Source organism: Triticum urartu, chromosome 6, assembly GCF_003073215.2.
Source record: "Triticum urartu cultivar G1812 chromosome 6, Tu2.1, whole genome shotgun sequence".
NCBI classification, from domain to species: Eukaryota; Viridiplantae; Streptophyta; class Magnoliopsida; order Poales; family Poaceae; genus Triticum; species Triticum urartu.
This window is the reverse complement of record NC_053027.1, coordinates 69,131,300-69,154,317: the sequence shown is the minus strand read 5'-3', so window position 1 is coordinate 69,154,317 and position 23,018 is coordinate 69,131,300.

The following is a 23,018-nucleotide window of genomic DNA, read 5'->3' as shown; positions in this document are numbered from 1 at the left end:
TCCTAGCTATAGGTTAGTACATCGTGTGATTTGTTTAGGCTGAGTTCAATTGGAGTCCAAGTAGTACTAAGAACTAGTCTGTACACGGAGAGGTTTAGAGGTGGATTCCGTGTAGGTCTAGAAACTTTTGGGTCGGCTGGTTGAGTGTATTTATATACGCAGCATGCTGCAGGTTTTGTAACGTGGTGGAAAATTGAGAGAAAATAAAAAACAACTAAAGCACGACACGTGCCTTTGGCGAAAGATTTCGTGTGCGTGTTTGTGTGATCGATCCGTGGGCGATTCCAACAAGCTAGATCTTTGGTGGATCATATATTCCCTCGGAGTAGTTACTGATCAATTCGTATTATCAATTTATGATGCGAGTACATCTTGATTTATTTTCGAAAAAAGGCCCCAATATGGCACGAACTTCAGATCTGTTAAAGCCCAGTTTGACTAAAAAAAAGGCCTAGTTTCGGCCTTGACTAATAAAGCCTAGATTTTGCCATGCTCTGAAAAAATTGCAATGGTCCCAAACTAAAATGAAAATAAATATGTCGTGATAGATAGAGAATGAAAAACAAGGTAATGCTAAAAATCCCAGTGGTTCAAACAAAAACTTGACATCGTCTTTATAAGCAAATTTTGCCATGGTCAAAAAGATATTTTTCTTTTTGCAATGGCACAAAAGAAAAAATTCATGGCAATTTGCATCTGTGCATGGTGGCAAAAGATGTGGATTAAAATTGTTATGGTATTTTTTACTATATACATGAAGAGACAAAAAAACGTGGATTAAAAATTTGCCATCATGTGAAACACAAACAAGTGCACCATATATTGTTTAATAGTAACTAGCAAATATGCCCGTGCGTTGCAACGGGAGACAAAAAATTATGGCTAACCAACTAAATATGACTCAATATCCCGATATATGAGCGTACTCTATTTTAACACAGAGGCTACTCACCATGTTGCCATTCTCATCCTAGGCGATGATGGTCGCGATGTCCACGTGATCACAATGCATTCGCCGCGGTAAATCCCAAGGCTATGAGTTTGCCAGTGCATACCACACTTGTCATTATGTTGCGCAAGGGAATGTTTAAAACTTTAAAACATATCTCATTGACCACGAACTACTCCCAACGCCAAGGCATATAAAGACTTTCAGAAAACCAATAAAATCCTAGACATAAAATACTTTTGAATCAGTGAACAGTTTTTCGAATCGACGAACATTTTTGTTTGAAATTTTTAATTTTCTCAAAATCATGAACATTAGTTTTTTTACAAAAAATTAAATGTACAAACCGGTTTTGAATTCATTAACATTTTTTGAACCAACAAACATTTTATGAATTGATGATTTTTTTAAAAAAATTGGGGAACAAATTTTAGAAACAAATATTTATTTTTATTGTTGTGAACATTTTTTTGCGGGAATTTGTGAATATTTTCTAAATTGTCATGAGCATTTTCTTTCAGATTCCCAAATATGAACATGATTTATTTCCCGACCATTTTTTCCAAATTGTGATTTATCTATAATTTTGCGAACAGTTTTACAAAACCACCAACATTTTTTGAATCTGCAAAATTTTTATGATTTTCTAATTTTTTGAATTCACATATATTTTATGATTTCTTAAAATTGTTTTTTGGAAACTCGCAACTTTTAGAATATTAAAATCCCGAATTAATTTAAAGAAGAAAGAAAACATAATGAGAAAAGAAAATACAATAAAATAAACAGGGCAGTGAAGCCCCGCACATGGGCTGGCCCATGAACGCATACTTGCGTGATAAAAGAGAGATATAAATTGTGGAGGCTGGGGATCAAACCGTGGCCTCGTCGCTAGAGGAGAGATCCGCCAACCAGTCTGCTGCTCATCGTTTCGTGACTTCTACTCATCGTGCCTCTGTAAAATAACGAAGGACGCGGCAACTTTTGTTCCGAATAATTGAATCATTTTCTCACTTATGGGTGGCGTTGGTGGGTAATTTTTACCAACTTAGAGGGTAATTTTAATGACAGACGACCAGAAGCGATAGCCGCTTTATTAGTAGGTAAAGAAAAATGGAATCGTTTTCTCACTTACGGGTGGCATTGGTGGGTAATTTTTACCAACTTAGAGGATAATTTTAATGACGGACGACTAGAAGCGATAGCCGCTTTATTAGTAGGTAAAGATTGTCATGTTTTGTAAAGTAAATTTACCATAGTCTATAAAAGCAAAAATTCCCATGAACGGTGGGAAGGCAAAATTTGCCTAGAGTATTTTTGCCATAGCAATATAAGAAAACTTGCCATGCTCCATACAAGTAAATTTACCATGAGCGATAAAAGTAAAAATGTCATGTATGTTAAATCAGAATTGCGATGGCAATAAAAGGTAAACTTGCCATGGCAATAAAAAAGGTAAATTTGCCATGGTCTAAATAAAATAGTAAAAATTGACACGGCAAAAACGAAAGTAAAATTTCCAAGGAATAAAAGAAAAAATGTCATGAAAATAAAAGTAAATTTACCATGCTAATTAAAATTGTCATGTTCTTAAAAAGGTAACATGTTTTGAAGATAAAAAGTTCATACATTTGTCATGTGACTATTCCAGAAATTTTTTAAATATTGCTATGATATATGAAACACAATTTTTTGAAAAACATTTCCATATGACCAATCCACAGAATTTTTTGCCACGTGGTATTTTAAATGCACTCAATGATTGTAGACTTTGTTTCTTGTTCATTTGACATGCTCAATGTACTCAAAGTAAAATTGCCATGGCAAATTTACCATGGTCCCATGAAAAGAAAAAAATGCCAAGAGCTATTAAATTGACATGTATAAAGTAAGTTTGCCATGGCAATATAGGTAATTTTTCCATGGTAATAAATGTAATTTTCCATGGCAAATGAGAAGTACATTTTGTCACGGCAAATAAAAAGTGAAGAATTTACCATGGCAATGTAGTTAAATTTTCCTTGTCAACAAAGCTAAGTTTTCCATTGCAAATATAAAAGTAAATTTTTCCATGCGCATAAAGTAAAAAACCGCCATGTCTTCCACACGCAAAAACAAATTTGCCATCCTAACAAATTTTTTTTTGCCATGAGAACATTACCAAAAAAAGTATAATATTCGACCATGTGACAAATGGTTGACAGTTCATGATTTTTCCATTGTGGGCATTACGATAAAGAATATAAAACTTGCCATGGCAAAAATGAAAGGAAGTGTGCCTACCAACACAACAACTGCCGCATGGTGTGCCCTCTGTTTTCATGTGTAACCACGATGGATTGATGCAAAAGTAAAAGGACAATAGACAACATAAGTTGAAAGAATTTGTTAGCAACCTAGCTGTTCTTCTCAGGATCTGTTTGCACTTGCTCACGAATTCGAGTCTTGAATAGCGATTGCAATATCTGGCACACGAATGGAGAGAGGAAATGAGGAATAGGAACAACAGGGAGTCGCCGCCGCCGGGTGCCGTGATCCACTGGATGACCTTCCTCTCCTGCGCGTGGGCATAAGTAGATGTCGCTTGCCGACTGGTTCGCACCCACTCCGGCCCACAGTTGTGTGGGTTGGGCTTCGTTTTTGTTGCGGGTCGAGCCCTGAGCGAGGTTGTGGTCTTGTTGTGAAGGGAGCCCATTACGTCAGAGGACCTGACATTCCCCCTCCCTGAGATGAGGCTTGCTTCCAAGCCTCTACAGTAAGAAAGTGTGCTTGCAGCTCTGTCTTGTCTTCCCAAGTGTCGTTGATCTTGGCTCGATCGGACCAGCGCAAGAGTACTTGCTCGACCATGGCGTCGTGCCTGCGCCTCCAGCGGGTGTCGAGGATGGCTTGTGGTACTGTCGGCATGTCAGAAACGAAAGGGAGCAGAGGTTCGACCGACGTACCAGGGAGGACCGCGCAACGTAGCATGGAGACGTGGAATACAGGGTGAACAGTAGCTTGTGGTGGTAGCTCCATTTCGTATGCCACTTTGTTGATCTTGCGGATGATGGGAATGGGCCCGTAGAACCAGAACGAGAGCTTGTGACTGGCTCGTTTTGCCACTAATGTTTGAACATATGGGTGAAGCTTTAAGAACACTTTGTCGCCCACCTCAAAGTTGCATTCAAAAGGTTTTTGGTCGGCCTGCTGTTTCATGCGGTGCTGCGCACGGGATAGATGTTGCTGGAGCAGGTCCTGAATGACCGCGCGCTCATCCAACCAAGAGTGCAGGGACGGCACCAAACAAGCTGATGCAGTGGTTATCCCCCAATGATGAGGCTCGTGCCCAAACATGGCTTTGAAGAGGGGGCATTCCGATAGCAGAGTGAGGTGAAGAATTATACTAGAACTAGGCAAGCGGGAACCAATGACTCCATCGCTTTGAGAAAGCGTGAGCAAAGCAACGAAGGAAAGTTTCAAGACACTGGTTGACGCATTCGAATGACCCGTCAATCTGGGAGTGATTTTGTTGTGGTCATGCGCAGTTCGATGTCGGCATAGCGAAAGAGTTCTTGCCATAAGTGGCTAGTGAAAGTCGGGTCTCGAGTAGAGATAATGGCATGAGGGAAACCATGAATAGGATAGATGTGTTGCATGAATAGAAGAGCAACACGAGAAGTTGTGCAAGGGTGGACAAGAGGCAGAAAATTGGAAGCTTTCGTCATCCAATCGACCAAGACCCAAATGCAATTGTGTTGACCTGATTGGGGCAATCCGTCTATGAAGTCCATGGTGATCATATCCCACGAAGTCTGTGGCACCTGAAGAGGTTGGGGCAGCCCTGGGGACACCACACGTTCAATTTTGGCCTTTTGGCAAACTTGACATCATTTGACATAATATTCGATGTGCGTCTTCATATTGGGACAAATAAAAGCGGTCGAATGTGCTTGTAGGTCACCAGGAGCCCCGAGTGGCCCCCGACATGGCTGTCATGGAATGCTGTCAGGATGTTCTACTACAACTCTGTGCTGCCCCTAGCTATATGCGAACGTGGAAGCGAAGAATGCCATGGGCGAGGCTGAAATGCCCCTTCGGATCTGGTCTGATTGCTAGCTTGTCCAAAAGTTTCTACGCGTGCGGGTTGCAGTTGTAGCTTGTGGTCACGTCCTCAAGCCATGCTGATTGACAAGAGGAGACCCCAAGCATAGTTTCTGGTTTGGGCAGTCGAGAGAGAGCATCAGCGGACCTGTTTTCAGACCCTTTTGTTGTAGACGGTGCGGTACTATAACCCGAGAAACTTGGTGAAGGCCCGTCATTGCCAGGGGAGACCAGCCGCTGCTCCTGCAGATGTACCAAGCTGCACTGATCCGTTTTGATCACAAATTCAGCTGATTGGGAGTATGGTAGCCATTGATCTACTGCTGCAATAATGGCAAGCTACTCTTTCTCATAAGTGGACAACCCGTGGTATTTTGGGAAGACAACTTTAGTCATAAAGGCAATGGGGTGTCCATCTTGTTGCAGGATGGCTCCAATGCCCGCGTCACACGCATTTGTCTTCACTGTGAATTGCTTCTGGAAGTTGGGCAGGGCCAGCACCAGAGCAGAGATCAAACCTTTCTTGAGCACCTGAAAGCACCATTCAGTGCTATCTGTACAGAAGAACGGAGAGCCCTTTTAAAGCAGGTTGAACAGAGGGAGAGCCAGGACTCTAAACTATCGAATGAACCAACGATAATAGCTGGCCAAGCCCAAAAACTGTCGAACCACCTTGAAATTTGCAGGTGTTGGTCACTCGCGTACTACCTGGATCTTGGCTGGGTCCGTGGCAACCCATCCCGCGCTAATCACATGCCCGAGGTAAGATATGTGTTCTTGGCCAAAAGCACATTTGCTCATCTTCACCTTCCACTGGTCGTGCCGAAATAGGCCAAACACTTGTCGTAGATGCTGAACATGATTGCTCAGAGTCTTACTAAAGATGAGGATGTCATCAAAGAACACTAACACGCAGACTCGGAGCAGCGGGTGCAGAGTGTCGGTCATGGCCCCGTTGAAAGTGCTTGGGGAGCCGGCCAGGCCAAAAGAGACAACTCTGAATCCGAAATGCCCGGAGTGGATCTGGAAGGCTGTCTTCAACTCTCCCCCCTCTGCCATTCAAATTTGATGGTAACCCGCGCATAAATCCAACTTGGAGAACCAATGGGCGCCGTTCAGTTCCTCAAGTAGCTCTTCAATGTACTTGCCAACCACCGTCATTGCATTCAGGTGTCGGTACTCTATGCACAGCCGCCATGTTCCATCCTTGCAGCAGCAACTCTTTGACCTGCCTTTTGATCTTTGACTTGTGCTCTGGTTTGTATCAATAGGCTCTCAAATTAACAGGTTGTGCCCCTACATGAGTGAAATACGGTGATCACACGTGCGTCGCGGAGGCAGACTATTTGGCTCTTCAAAAATGTCTTGGAATTAATCACCACTTGGATGTTGCCTGGAGTCGGGTTGAAAACCTCATCGGACTCGCAGATGTGACACATCTGCACCACCTGAGCCATGAACCCCTGCCGTTGCAAGAACTGCAGCTGCAGACTATTAATCTTGGCACAGTCCGCGGTGCCATCCACTTGCCCCTAAAGATGCACAGGCCCCGTGATGACCCACAAGTATAGGGGATCAATTGTAGCTCTTTTCGATAAGTAAGAGTGTCAAACCCAACGAGGAGCCGAAGGAAATGGCAAGTAGTTTTCAGTAAGGTAATGTCTACAAGTGCTGAAATTGTAAGTAGTGGAGTAGTTTGATAGCAAGATAATTCGTAACGAGCAAGTAACGATAATAGTAAAAAAAGTGCAGCAAGGTAGCCCAATCCTTTTGAGGCAAAGGACAGACCAAAACGGTCTCTTATGATAAGCAAAGCGTTCTTGAGGGTACACGGGAATTTCATCTAGTCACTTTCATCATGTTGGTTTGATTTGTGTTCGCTACTTTGATAATTTGATATGTGTGTGGACCGGTGCTTAGGTGTTGTTCTTACTTGAAAAAACCTCCTACTTATGATTAACCCTCCCACAAGCATCCGCAACTATGAGAAAAGTATTAAGAATAAATTTTAACCATAGCATTAAACTTTTGGATCCAGTCGGACCCTTGCGAAATACCGCATAAACTTGAGTTTAAGCTTCTGTCACTCTCGCAACCCACCATCTAATTGCTACTCCACAATGCATTCCCTTAGGCCCAAACATGGTGAAGTGTCATATAGACGATGTTCACATGACACCACTAAGGGAATAACAACATACATACTATCAAAATATCGAACACATATCAAGTTCACATGATTACTTGCAACATGATTTCTCCCGTGACCTCAAGAACAAAAGTAACTACTCACAAATGATAAACATGCTCATGATCAGCGGAGTATTAAATAGCATGATGGATCTGAACATATAATCTTCCACCAAATAAACCATATAGTAATCAACTACAAGATGTAATTGTTGGGGAACGTAATATTTCAAAAAAATTCCTATGATCACGCAAGATCTATCTAGGAGATGCATAGCAACGAGACGGGAGAGTGTGTCCACGTACCCTTGTAGACCGAAAGCGGAAGCGTTTAGTAACGTGGTTGATGTCGTCGAATGTCTTCATGATCCAACCGACCCAAGTACCAAACGTACGGCACCTCCGTGTTCAGCACACGTTCAGCACGATGACGTCCCTCGAGCTCTTGATCCAGTTGAGGATGAGGGAGAGTTCCATCAGCACGACGGCATGGCGACGGTCATGATGAAGTTACCGGCGCAGGGCATCGCCTAAGCACTATGACGATATGACCGAGGTGTTAACTGTGGAGGGGGGCGCCCCACACGTCTAGGAACAATTGATGTGTGATCTAGGGGTTCCCTCCCCATGTATATAATGGAGGGAGAGGGAGGTAGGTAGCCTAGGGCCCGCCCAAGTAGGATCCAATTCAGCCCCCCTTACCATATTTGGACAAGGGGGAAAGGAGGGGGGAGGGGAAGGAAGTAGGGGTCCTACTTCATACTTTCCTTTTCCTCCTCTCCTTTCCCTTTCTCCCCACGTGGCTGGCTCTATAAGGGGCGCACCAGCCCCTTGTGGGCTGGTGTGTTCCCTTACTTGGCCCATCAAGCCCATATCTTTGCCGGGGGTTGCCCAGAACCCCTTCCGGTGACCCGATATCACCCAGAACACTTCTGGTGTCCAAATAGCATCGTCATATATATGAATCTTTACCTCTCGAACAATTCGAGACTCCGCGTCATCTCCGTGATCTCATCCGGGACTCCGAACAAACTTCGGTCATCAAATCACATAACACATAATACAAATCGTCATTGAACGTTAAGCGTGCGGACCCTACGGGTTCGAGAACTATGTAGACATGTCCGAGACACATCTCCGGTCAATAACCAATAGCGGAACCTGGATGCTCATATTGGCTCCTACATATTCTATGAAGATCTTTATCGATCAAACCGCATAACAACATACGTTGTTCCCTTTGTCATTGGTATGTTACTTGCCCGAGATTCGATCGTCGGTATCATCATACCTAGTTCAATCTCGTTACCGGCAAGTCTCTTTACTCGTTCTGTAATGTATCATCTCATGACTAACTCATTAGTCACATTGCTTGCAAGGCTTATAGTGATGTGCTTTACCGAGATGGCCCAGAGATACCTCTCCGATATACGGAGTGACAAATCCTAATCTTGATCTATGCCAACCCAACAAACACCTTCGGAGACATCTATAGAGCATCTTTATAATCACCCAGTTACGTTGTGATGTTTGATAGCACACAAGGTGTTCCTCCGGTATTCGGGAGTTGCATAATCTCATAGTTAGAGGAACATGTATAAGTCATGAAGAATGCAATAGAAATAAAACTCAATGATCATAATGCTAAGCCAACGGATGGGTCTTGTCCATCACATCATTCTCCTAATGATGTGATCCCGTTCATCAAATGACAACACATGTCTATGGTCAGGAAACTTAACCATCTTTGATTAATGAGCTAGTCAAGTAGAGGCATACTAGGGACATTCTGTTTTGTCTATGTATTCACACATGTACTAAGTTTCCGGTTAATACAATTCTAGCATAAATAATAAACATTTATCGTGATATAAGGAAATATAAATAACAACTTTATTATTGCATCTAGGGCATATTTCCTTCAGTCTCCCACTTGCACTAGAGTCAATAATGTAGTTCACATCGCCATGTGATTTTAACACCAATAGTTCACATCACCATGTGATTAGTTCACATCGCCATGTGACTAATACCCAAAGGGTTTTACTAGAGTCAATAATCTAGTTCACATCACTATGTGATTAATACCCAAAAGGTGTGATCATGTTTTGCTTGTGAGAGAAGCTTAGTCAATGGGTCTGTCACATTCAGAGCCGTGTGTATTTTGAAAATTTTCTATGTCTACAATGCTCTGCATGGAGCTACTCTAGATAATTGCTCTCACTTTCAATATGTATCCAGATCGAGACTCAGAGTCATCCAGATTGGTGTAAAAGCTTGCATCGGTGTAACTCTTTACGACGAACTCTTTATCACCTCCATAACCGAGAAATATCTCCTTAGTCTTCTAAGGATAATTTTGACCACTGTCAAGTGATCCACTCCTGGATCAATATCGCACCCCCTTGCCAAACTCATGGCAAGGTACACAATAGGTTTGGTACACAGCATAGCATACTTTATAGAACCTATTGCTGAGGCATAGGGAATGACTATCATTCTCTTTCTATTTTCTGCCGTGGTCATGTTTTGTGTCTTACTCAACTTTATACCTTGCAATACAGGCAAGAACTCCTTCTTTGACTGTTCTATTTTGAACTACTTCAAAAATCTTGTCAAGGTATGTACTCATTGAAAATTATTATCAAGCGTCTTGATCTATCTCTATAGATCTTGATGCCCAATATATACGCAGCTTCACCGAGGTCTTTATTTGAAAAACTCCTTTCAAACACTCCTTTATGCTTTCCAGAAAATTCTACGTCATTTCCGATCAACAATATGTCATTCACATATACTTATCAGAAAGGCTGTAGTGCTCCCACTCACTTTCTTGTAAATACAGGCTTCACCGCAAGTCTGTATAAAACTATATGCTTTGGTCAACTTATCAAAGCGTATATTCCAACACCGAGATGCTTCCACTAGTCCATACATGGATCGCTGGAGCTTGCACATTTTGTTAGCACCTTTAGGATTGACAAAACCTTCTGGTTGTATCATATACAACTCTTCTTTAATAAATCCATTAAGGAATGCAGTTTTGATATCCATTTGTCAGATTTCATAAAATGTGATAATTGCTAACATGATTCGGACAGGCTTTAAGCATCGATACGAATGAGAAAATCTCATCGTAGTCAACATCTTGAATTTGTCAAAAACACTTTTCGACAAGTCGAGCTTTGTAGATAGTAACACTACTATCAGCGTACGTCTTCCTCTTGAAGATCCATTTATTCTCAATGGCTTGCCGATCATCGGGCAAGTCCACCAAAGTCCACACAATTTGTTCTCATACATGAATTCTTTCTCAGATTTCATGGCCTCAAGACATCTGTCGGAATCTGGGCTCACCATCGCTTCCTCATAGTTTGTAGGTTCATCATGGTCTAGCAACATGACTTCCAGAACAGGATTACCGTACCACTCTGGTGCGGATCGTACTCTAGTTGACCTACAAGGTTTGGTAGTAACTTGATCTGAAGTTTCATGATCATCGTCATTAACTTTCTCACTAATTGGTGTAGGCATCACTGGAATTGATTTCAGTGATGAGCTACTTTCCAATTTGAGAGAAGGTACAATTACCTCATCAAGTTCTACTTTCCTCCCACTCACTTCTTTCGAGAGAAACTCCTTCTCTAGAAAGGATCCATTCTCAGCAACAAAGATCTTGCCTTCGGATCTGTGATAGAAGGTGTACCCAACAGTTTCTTTAATTTGGGTATCCTATGAAGATGCACTTCTCCGATTTTGGTTTGAGCTTATCAGGCTGAAACTTTTTCACATAGGCATCGCAACCCCAAAGTTTAAGAAACGACAGCTTAGGTTTCTTGCTAAACCACAATTCATATGGTGTCGTCTCAACGGATTTTTAGAGGGTGCCCTATTTAACGTGAATGCAACTGTATCTAATGCATAACCCCAAAATGATAGTGGTAAATCGGTAAGAGACATCATAGATCGCACCATATTTAATAAAGTAGGGTTAAGACGTTCGGACACACCATTACACTGTGGTATTCCAGGTGGCGTGAGTTGCGAAACTATTCCACATTGTTTCAAATGAAGGCCAAAGTCATAACTCAAATATTCGCCTCCGCGATCAGATTGTAGAAACTTTATTTTCTTGTTACGATGATTCTCAACTTCACTCTGAAATGCTTTGAACTTTTCAAATGTTTCAGACTTGTGTTTCATTAAGTAGATATGCCCATCTGCTCAAATCATTTGTGAAGGTCAGAAAATAACGATACCCGCCGCGAGCCTCAACACTCATCGGACCGCATACATCGGTATGTATTATTTCCAATAAGTTAGTGGCTCGCTCCATTGTTTCGGAGAATGGAGTCTTAGTCATCTTGCCCATGAGGCATGGTTCGCAAGCATCAAGTGATTCCAAAAGCCCACCAGCATGAAGTTTCTTCATGCGCTTTACACCAATATGACCTAAACGGCAGTGCCACAAATAAGTTGCACTATCATTATTAACGTTGCATCTTTTGGCTTCAATATTATGAATATGTGTATCACTACAATCGAGATTAATAAACTATTCACCTTGGGTGTATGACCACAGAAGGTTTTATTCATGTAAACAGAATAACAATTATTCTTTGACTTAAATGAATAACCATATTGCAATAAACATGATCCAATCATATTATGCTCAACACAAACACCAAATAACATTTATTTTAGGTTCAACACTAATCCCGAAGGTAAAGGGAGTGTGCGATGGTGATCTTATCAACCTTGGAATCACTTCCAACACACATCATCACCTTGCTCTCAACTAGTCTATGTTCATTTTATAACTCCTGTTTCAAGTTACTAATCATAGCAACTAAACCAGTATCAAATACTCAGGGGCTACTATGAGTACTAGTAAAGTAGACATCAATAACATGTATATCACATATACTTTTGTTTACTTTGCCATCCTTCTTATCCGCCAAGTATTTGGGGCAGTTACGCTTAGAGTGACCATTTCCTTTGCAGTAGAAGCACTCAGTTTCAGGCTTGGGTCTAGCTTTGGGCTTCTTCATGGGAGTGGCAACTTGCTTGTCATTCTTCTTGAAGTTACCTTTCTTTCCCTTGCCATTTTATTTGAAACTAGTGGTCTTGTCAACCATCAACACTTGATGCTTTTCTTGATTTCTCCCTTCGCCGATTTCAGCATCGCAAAGAGCTCGAGGAATCATTTTCGTCATCCCTTGCATATTATAGTTCATCACGAAGTTCCAGTAACTTGGTGATAGTGACTAGACAACTCTGTCAATCACTATCTTATCTGGAAGATTAACTCCCACTTGATTCAAGCAATTGTAGTACTCAGACATTCTGAGCACATGCTCACTGGTTGAGCTATTCTCCTCCATCTTGTAGGCAAAAATACTTGTCAGAGGTCTCATACCTCTCGACTCGGGCATGAGTCTGAAATACCAATTTAAACTCTTGGAACATCTCATATGCTCCATGGTGTTTCAAAACATTTTTGAAGTCCCGGTTCTAAGCCGTAAAGCATGGTGCACTAAACTATCAAGTAGTCATCATACCGAGCTTGTAAAATGTTCATAACGTCTGCATTTTCTCCTGCAATAGTTCTATCACCTAGCGGTGCATCAAGGACATAATTCTTCTGTGCAGCAATGAGGATAATCCTCAGATCATGGACCTAGTCCGCATCATTGCTACTATCAACTTTCAACTTAGTTTTCTCTAGGGACATATCATAAATAAAATGGGGAAGCTATACATGAGCAATTGATCTACAACATAGATATGCAAATACTATCAGGACTAAGTTCATGATAAATTTAAGTTCAATTAATCATATTACTTAAGAACTCCCACTTAGATAGACATCCCTCTAGTCATCTAAATGATCATGTGGTCCATATCAACTAATTCATGTCCGATCATCACGTGAGATCGATGGAGTAGCTTTCAATGGTGAACATCACTATGTTGATCATATCTACTATATGATTCACGTTCGACCTTTCGGTCTCAGTGTTCTAAGGCCATATCTGCATATGCTAGGCTCCTCAAGTTTAACCCGAGTATTCTGCATGTGCAAAACTGGCTTGCACCCGTTGTATGTGAACATAGAGCTTATCACACCCGATCATCATATGGTGTCTCAACACGAAGAACTGTCGCAACGATGCATACTCAGGGAGAACACTTATAGCTTGAAATTTTAGTAAGGGATCATCTCATAATGCTACCGAGGTACTGAGCAAAATAAGATGCATAAAAGATAAACATCACATGCAATCAAAATATGTGACATGATAGGGCCATCATCATCTTGTGCCTTTGATCACCATCTCCAAAGTACCATCATGATCTCCATCGTCATCTGCATGACACCATGATCTCCATCATCTTGACCTTTATCAACGTGTCGTCACATGGTCGTCTCGCCAACTATTGCTTTTGCAACTATTGCTATCGCATAACGATAAAGTAAAGCAATTATATGGCGCTTGCATCTTATGCGATAAAGAGACAACCATAAGGCTCCTGCCAGTTGCCGATAACTTTAACAAAACATGATCATCTCATACAACAATTTATATCTCATCACGTCTTGACCATATCACATCACAACATGCGCTGCAAAAACAAGTTAGACGTCCTCTACTTTGTTGTTGCAAGTTTTACGTGGCTGCTACGGGCTTCTAGCAAGAACCGTTCTTACCTACGCATCAAAACCACAACGATTTTTCGTCAAGTGTGCTGTTTTAACCTTCAACAAGGACCAGGCGTAGTCAAACTCGATTCAACTAAAGTTGGAGAAACAGACACCCGCCAGCCACCTATGTGCAAAGCACGGCGGTAGAACTAGTCTCATGAACGTGGTCATGTAATGTCGGTCCAGGCCGCTTCATCCAACAATACTGCCGAATCAAATTAAGACGTTGCTGGTAAGCAGTATGACTATTATCACCCACAAATCTTTGTGTTCTACTCATGCATATAACATCTACGCATAGACCTGGCTCGGATACCACTGTTGGGGAACGCAGTATTTCAAAAAAAATCCTACGATCACGCAAGATCTATCTAGGAGATGCATAGCAACGAGATGGGAGAGTGTGTCCACATACCCTCGTAGACTGAAAGCGGAAGCATTTAGTAACATGGTTGATGTAGTCAAACGTCTTCACGATCCAACCGATCCAAGTACGGAACGTACGACACCTCCATGTTCAGCACATGTTCAGCACGATGACGTCCCTCGAGCTCTTGATCCAGTTGAGGACAAGGGAGAGTTCTGTCAGCACGACGGCGTGGCGATAGTGATGATGAAGTTACTGGAGTAGGGCATCACCTAAGCACTACGACGATATGACCGAGGTGTTAACTGTGGAGGGGGGCGCCACACGCAGCAAGGAACAATTGATGTGTGTTCTAGGGGTGCCCTCCCCACGTATATAAAGGAGGGAGAGGGAGGGAGGCAGCCTAGGGCCTGCCCAAGTAGGAGGAATCCTACTTGGGCCCCTAGTCCAATTCGCCCCCCCTTACACTATTTGGACAAGGGGGTAAGGAAGGACGGGGGAGGGGAAGGAAGTAGGGGTCCTACTTCATACTTTCCTTTTCCTCCTCTCCTTTCCCTTTCTCCCCACGTGGCTGGCTCTATAGGGGGCGCACCAGCCCCTTGTGGGCTGGTGTGTTCCCTTACTTGGCCCATTAAGCCCATATCTTTGCCGGGGGTTGCCCAGAACCCCTTCCAGTGACCCGGTATCACCCAGAACACTTCTGGTGTCCAAATACCATAGTCCTATATATGAATCTTTACCTCTCGACCATTTCGAGACTCCTCGTCATGTCCGTGATCTCATCCGGGACTCTGAACAAACTTCGGTCATCAAATCACATAACTCATAATACAAATCGTCATTGAACGTTAAGCGTGCGGACCCTACGAGTTCGAGAACTATGTAGACATGACCGAGACACATCTCCGGTCAATAACCAATAGCGGAACCTGGATGCTCATATTGGCTCCTACATATTCTACGAAGATCTTTATCGATCAAACCGCGTAACAACATACGTTGTTCCCTTTGTCATTGGTATGTTACTTGCCCGAGATTCGATCGTCGGTATCATCATGCCTAGTTCAATCTCGTTATCGGCAAGTCTCTTCACTCGTTTTGTAATGCATCATCCCGTGACTAACACATTAGTCACATTGCTTGCAAGGCTTATAGTGATGTTCATTACCGAGAGGGCCCAGAGATACCTCTCCGAAACACGGAGTGACAAATCCTAATCTCGATTTATGCCAACCCAACAAACACCTTCGGAGACATCTGTAGAGCATCTTTATAATCAGCCAGTTACGTTGTGACGTTTGATAGCACACAAGGTGTTCCTCCGGTATTCAGGAGTTGCATAATCTCCTAATCAGAGGAACATGTATAACTCATGAAGAAAGCAATAGCAATAAAACTCAACGATCATAATGCTAAGCTAACGGATGGGTCTTGTCCATCACATCATTCTCCTAATGATGTGATCCCGTTCATCAAATAACAACACATGTCTATGGTCAGGGAACTTAACCATCTTTGATTAAGGAGCTAGTCAAGTAGAGGCATACTAGGGACATTTTGTTTTTCTGTATTCACACATGTACTAAGTTTCCGGTTAATACAATTCTAGCATAAATAATAAAAATTTATCATGATATCTGGAAATATAAATAACAGCTTTATTATTGCCACTAGGGCATATTTCCTTCAGTAATCAACACTACTAGTCACCCACAAGCACCAATCTATAGTTCCAGTAACAAGATTGAACACAAGAGTTGAACTAGGGTTTGAGAGGAGATGGTGCTATTGAAGATGTTGATGGAGATTGCCCTCCCCAAGATGGGAGAGTTGTTCGTGATGATGATGACGATGATTTCCCCCTCCGGGAGGGAAGTTCCCCCGACGGAATCGCTCCGCCACAGGGCAAAAGTGCTCCTGCCCAAGTTCCGCCTCGAGGCGGCGGCACTTCGTCCCGATAGGCTCCTCCTTATTTTTTCTAGGTCAAAATGACTTATATACCAGAAGATGGGCACCGGAGATGGGCCGAGGAGGCCACAACCCACCAGGGCGCGCCTGGGGGGCCTGGCGCGCCCAGGTGGGTTGTGCCCACCTGGTGGCCCCCCTATGGTGTCTATTGGCTCCAATATTTCTCAAATAATCCATAAAAAATCTCTGTAAAGTTTCAGCTCATTTGGAGTTGTGCAGAATAGGTGGCCTGACGTAGCTTCTCCGGGTCCAGATTTCCAGCTGCCGGAATTCTCCCTCTTGGTGTGTTCCTTGCAAATTATGAGAGAAAAGACATTAGAATTACTCCAAAAAGCATTATTATGGATAAAAAAAATTATAAATAACAGTAAGAAAACATGATGCAAAATGGATGTATTGTTGGGGATATTACTACAGGGTGTAAACCGGCCAGGAGAGGCCGGATTATCCCCATAATGAGTTATTTATATTTGAAGCCCATGAAGACAAGGAGTGTGGCGCTTTACGAAGGCCCAGGGCCCAAGGCGGATTAGGGCTTGTAGACATAAACCGTCATATCATATGTAACTTGTATTGTAAGATAAGAGAGTAGAAACCGAGCCGGACACGTTTATGAGCTGGCCTCGGGATTCTGTAAACCGCCGGGCGTCAACCTGTGTATATAAAGGGACGACCCGATGGCGGTTTGGGGACAACAGACAACAACTCGAGACCCAGGCACAGCGGATTCGCTCCCTGGTCATCGAAACCCTAGCAATTCCACAACAACTAGATTAGGCCTTTACCTTCACCGCAAGGGGCCGAACCAGTATAAACTCTCTGTGTACTTTGTCCGCTTTAACCCCTTTAAGCTAACCCGTCGCGATGGCTCCACGACTAAGTCCTTTCGCTAGGACATCTGCCATGACAAAACCATGAAAGTTGGCGCCCACCGTGGGGCTATCGCACGATGGTTTCGAGTTCTTAGAGGGTAGCTTCGAAGGGCTCAAGGTATACGCTGTGGGCCGGTGACCAAGAATCGTCGCGGCAAGCTCTACATCGACAACACAGGCTGGGGCCCCGAGGCCGGCTCAATCGAGTACGGGTATCGGGTCCCCTTCGACGGTATTCACGTCTTCATTGGCAAGATCGGTGAGCCGGGCCCTGAGCCGGACATCTGCACGGACATCGTCGAAATGACTCAGTGTGCGAGACCTGCCCGGGCTCAGCCCACCATGAAGCGTGCCTTCGTGGGGGTCATCCATGGAGTGGAATCTGAGGATAGATTGGCATCTGGTGGTGAAATTGTCGTTTACTCTGATGACGAGTCATCTACTGGAGAGACCGAGTCATTGTACCAGCTCCAAGATGGCTGGTTTGGGGGCTGTTCCGATGGCGACAGTATTCCGGACCCCTCCGATCCACCGAGCCGGGTTGCGATCTTCATGGCCGGTACACAGCCTGCGTAGCACTCCTCGACTGCAGCGGCAATGGTTTCCGGATCAGCGATTGCGATAGCAGCCGGGGCAGGAGGCCCTGCACGACTGTCGGCTCAGGTTTTATCCGACTTATTTAACGCTTTGGCAGCGCTGCTGGCGGAAGTTAACCCGGCGAATCAGGATGAGCATAACGCAGAGATCGCGAAGGTGAAGGATCAGATAACTGAGGCCAAGGCAGACCTGGCAGCCGAGGATACCAGGATGGCCGCAGAGCGGGCCGAGTTGGAGGCACAGGCTTACCGGCTTATGTTAGATCAGAGCGCGTCAAACAATGTCATGAGGAGAAGGTACCGGTCTCACCTGCCTCTGGTTTATGAGGCCCGGAATCTCTTTAATACCCCAAGAGCAGGAACTAGTAATCAGCCAGTGGTAAACCGGGTGGAGGCACCTGCAACGGGGGCGCCGGTTCAACCACGTCCAATAGATCTGCCTCGTCAGAACAACATCCTGTCACAGCACATCCCAACACCACCGGGTCATTACTCTAACCCGTTGGATAACATTGTTGCCGCCGCTTCACGATTGGCAGCTCTCCCGATCGAAGGCGAGTCCCCAGTAGCGGTCGAGACACGACGGGCTAGAGAGCTCCTTCAGACAGCCTTGACTCAGCAGCAGGCTTATTCATACAGCTGCGAGAGGATTCATTCCACTCCCCGCCCAAGCCGGAGTTACAGCAGGCATACGGATGAACCGGCCGTGTCAAGCTATGCGCGGAATCGTAATCCGCCTCATGGCATAACCCGGCGGGTGGTGGTGGTGATGCTCAGGATGTGGTGGATCGTGCTAGGGCACGTCTAGAGGCCGAGTTAGCGGCGCAGCACGCGGCCCGTCAGCTTACTCCGGTCCGTCCAACAACTTCGGTGGAACCAGGGGTTACCTCCAGTTCTTTGGGGGTGCCGTGTCTCGTCCCGGCGCTACGCAATGTACGGCTGCCCAAGGATTTCAAGGGTCCACGTAAAGTGCCGAATTACACTGCCGATTTATCCCCCGAGTCATGGGTTGAAAGCTATGAGATGGCGATGGAGATGCTGGATGTTGATGATGCGGCATGTGCTAAATACTTCACCATGATGTTGGAAGGGACAGCACGCACTTGGTTGAAAAACTTACCAGCTAACTCCATTGGGTCATGGGCTGAGTTAAGGGCCCGGTTCATTCAGAATTTCAAAGACACGTGCAAACAGCCCATGTCAATCATGGACTTAGCTGCCTGTGTCCAAGAGGAAGGGGAGTCAACAACCCATTCGGTGCGCCGAGTTTCAAAAAATTTGCATTCATCGGACCGCATCAACGCTGATACAACAATTTTAACGTTGGAAGGCAATTGGCAGTTTGCACCTCTGAAGTTAAAGTTGGGACGGCTCAAACGTCACTACAATGACATGGGGACGCTTATGGTAGCTCTGGTGAAGTATGCCGACTCTGATAGTACCAAGGACCCTGAGTCTGATGATGACAAGACAGGAAAGGGAAAGAAGAGCGGCAGCACCAAAGGGCAGCAGCATAACCCGGCGGGTCATGGAAACAGCGGTAAGTGTAAAGCGGATAACAATTTAGATTTTGTGGCTAACACCAACACGCAGGATAATGGTCAACGTCGTAAGGTTAAATCGCCCCCGCGTGGTGGAGGATCAAGTCCCAATCCTGAGTGCCTGTCTTACATGTTAAACCAGCCTTGCCCAAAGCACGGGTCACGGGAAAAGCCAGCCACGCACCTCTGGAAGGATTGTTTTATTATGTGGGAGTTCAGAAATTCAGATTTTTTTCTAGTATGATCATGGACCGGCCGGTGGTTCAAGCCCCGGATCTCATGGGCCGGGTTATGGTGGAGGCAGTTCCGGTTCAGGATTTCACGGTAATCAAAACGGACATGGCAATCAACGCAATCAGGACAACCAGGGTGGTTATAATCATCAGGGGAATCAGCAGCAGCAGCAGTCGGGTTACCAGAGCAACCCGAAGCAGTTGAACAGTATGCAGTACCATGTCTTCACCATGAGCCTGTGCAAGCGGGATCAGAAGCTTCACAAAAGGGTGGTGAACTCCGTTGAACCGGCGGTGCCCCGTTTCTTGCGCTGGTCTAAACAGCCCATCGTGTGGAGTCGAGAGGATCATCCACCCCGGGTTGATAATCCGGGTCATCTGGCATTGGTGGTGGCGCCTCAGGTTGGAGGATATAAGTTCACCAAGGTACTCAAGGATGGAGGGAGTAGTATCAATATCCTTTATTATGAAACCTTCCATCGCATGGGGTTAACAGATAAAAATCTTAAACCATCAAACATTGTTTTTCATGGTGTGGTGCCTGGTAAATCGGCGTATCCAGTCGGTAAGATAGCTCTAGAGGTTGCTTTTGGAGATGAGCATGACTCGAGATCAGAAACATTGACTTTTGAAGTGGTAAAGATCAAGAGCCCATATCATGCCCTGTTTGGATGGCCGGCTTATGCCAAATTCATGGCAAGGCCCTATTATGTTTATCTGCAGCTCAAAATGCCGGGTCATAAGGGGACCATCACAGTACATGGAAGTCGTAAGATCGCTTTAGAATGTGAAGAAGGCGATGCGGCTTATGCTGAGTCGGTCTGTGCAACAGAAGAGTTGAAGTTCTACAAGGACAAGGTTGATCCGGCGGATATGACTTCTTTGAAGAAGCCAACTACAGAGCATGATCCGGCCTTGAAGTTAAATCGGCTGATGAGACTAAGCTGGTTGATTTTGTTCCTGGCGATTCATCCCAGTAGTTTAGCATCAGCGCTAACTTGGATCCAAAATAGGAAAGTGCGCTCATCGAGTTCATCCGTGAGAACCGGGACATCTTTGGATGGAAACCTTCTGACATGCCAGGTGTACCGAGGGAACTCGCTGAGCACACTCTTAATGTTGATCCCAAGTTTAAACCGGTCAAGCAGTTTCTCCGCCACTTCAATGAAGAAAGGCGCAAGGCTATTGGTGAGGAGGTAGCCAGGCTCTTAGAGGCTGGGTTTATTGTTGAAGTATTTCATCCTGAGTGGTTGGCTAATCTGGTGCTAGTACTTAAGAAGAACGACACTTGGCGTATTTGTGTGGATTACACAGATTTGAACAAGGCTTGTCCAGTAGATCCTTTTGCTCTCCCTCGTATTGATCAGATCATTGATGCTATGGCGGGTTGTGAGCGTTTGAGCTTTCTGGATGCATATTCTGGTTACCATCAGATCAAAATGGCAGTTAAGGACTAGGACAAGACAGCTTTCATAACTCCCTTTGGAGCCTTCTGCTATGTGTCTATGCCTTTTGGGCTCAAGAGTGCCCAGGCGACTTATCAGCGCTGTGTGCAGAATTGTCTTCATAATCAGATCAGCCGCAATGTTCATGCTTATGTGGATGATATTGTGGTGAAATCCAGAAAGGAGGAGACATTAATAGATGACTTGAAGGAGACCTTTTGATAATCTCCGGGTTTATAAAATGATGCTTAATCCGGCCAAGTGTGTCTTTGGTGTACCGGCAGGCAAGCTCTTGGGCTTTCTGGTGTCTAAGAGGGGCATTGAAGCTAATCCTAAGAAAATCAAGGCTATAACTTCTTTGGCTAAACCGAAGTGTATCAATGATGTTCAATGACTGGCAGGCCAGATTGCAGCCTTGAGCCGGTTTATCAGTCGCCTTGAGGAGAAGGCTATCCCTTTATATCAGATGCTAAAGAAGACGGATGACTTCATCTAGAGTGATGCCGCTAATGAAGCATTTGAGGACTTAAAACGACAGCTAGTCGAGCCGCCTGTCCTTGCTGCTCCTGTTGATAAAGAGCCCTTGTTGTTATATGTGGCTGCTAATGCCCGGGCTGTTAGCGTGGCTATTGTGGTGGAGCGCAAGAAGGCCGGAAAGGAGTATCCGGTTCAACGACCGGTTTATTATATCAGTGAGGTACTTATTGATTCCAAGCAGAGGTACCCGCATTGGCAGAAGCTGGTGTATGGAGTTTTTATGGTGAGCCGGAAGCTTAAGCAATGTTTCCAGGGTCATCCCATCATTGTGGTCAGTTCCGCTCCTTTGGGGGATATAATCCAGAACAGGGAAGCAAATGGCCGGGTTGCCAAGTGGGCCATTGAGCTTGGACCTCATGGGTTAAAATATATGCCTCGGACGGCAATCAAGTCCCAAGCGTTGGTGGATTTCATCAATGACTGGACAGAGTTGCAGGCGCCAGAAGAGAAGCCGGATCATACTTATTGGACTATTCATTTTGATGGGTCCAGGAAATTGGAGGGCTCAGGGGCTGGAGTCGTGTTAACTTCCCCGTGAGGTGATAAGTTTTGTTATGTTCTCCATTTAATGTTCCCTTGCACTAACAATGCAACTGAATATGAGGCTTTGCTCCATGGTCTTCGGATGGCTAAGGAGATGAACTTAAGCCGGGTTAAGTGCTTCGGTGACTCGGACCTGGTGGCTCAACAAGTGTCTGATACTTGGGATTCCAAGGACCCGTTCATGGCGGCATATCGTCGAGAGGTGGATATTGTTGCTGGTCACTTCAAACGTTATCAGGTTGACCATGTGGACTAGCAAAAGAATGAAGCGGCGGACGCTTTAAGTCGTTTGGGTTCCCAACGTAAACCGGCCCCACCCAATGTTTTTCTGGATGTGCTACATAATCCGTCGGTCAAGCTCCCCACAGAGGAGGATCTGGCTGTTTCTGATACAGAGGCTCAGTTAGTGGCGGCTCTTCATGTCATCCTGGATTGGACGGTCCCATATTTGGCGTATATGAACCGGGGTGAGTTACCGGAGGATGAAACTTTGGCCAGGCAGATAATCCGGCGGTCTAAGTCAATGACTATAGTCAATGGAGAATTACATCATTGCAGTGTGACAGGAGCGTTTCAGCGTTGCGTGTCTCCTGAAGAAGGCCGTGAGTTTTTGCATCAGATCCACGAAGGAGATTATGGTCATCACGCCGGTTCAAAGTCCCTGGTGGCCAAGGCTTTTCGTCATGGTTTCTATTGGCTCACGGCTCATGCCGATGCTGAGGACTTGGTCAAAAAATGTGATTGCTGTCAAAAGTTCTCACGGGTGCTCATGTACCTGCTCAAGAGTTGAGGATGATTCCGATTACTTGGCCATTTGCGACTTGGGGGCTGGATATCATTGGGCCCTTTAAGAGATCTAAGGATAAGAAGACCCACCTTCTGGTGGCGGTTGATAAGTTCACTAAGTGGGTGGAGGCAGAGCCAGTTAGTATGTGTGACGCAGCTACGGCGGTTCAATTCATCAAGAAGGTGATCTTCAGGTTTGGCTTTC